Below are 268 nucleotides of genomic sequence, written 5' to 3'. Positions count from 1 at the left end.
TGTGTGTCCTCTCTGATCCTTTAAGATTCACTTAATATGGAGTCATTTTGAATTTTTTTAGTTAATATTTTAAAATTATATATCAGTGTTTTTTTGGTGGAAAACTTTCATTCCTTTTAATCTGGAATGTTACTTCCATAATGTCCATGTACGGGATTAAATATGCACCAATTATTGGCTAAATAGAATTGAGGATTCTCTGACTAATTCTGTGTTCTCAGGTATATCATGACTCAGCCTTTATATTTCAGTCTTGCTTATTATGATA

This window comes from Crocodylus porosus, unplaced genomic scaffold, assembly GCF_001723895.1.
Source record: "Crocodylus porosus isolate Cpor-Errol unplaced genomic scaffold, CroPor_comp1, whole genome shotgun sequence".
In the NCBI taxonomy this organism is placed as follows: Eukaryota; Metazoa; Chordata; order Crocodylia; family Crocodylidae; genus Crocodylus; species Crocodylus porosus.
Note: the sequence above shows the minus strand (reverse complement) of the source record.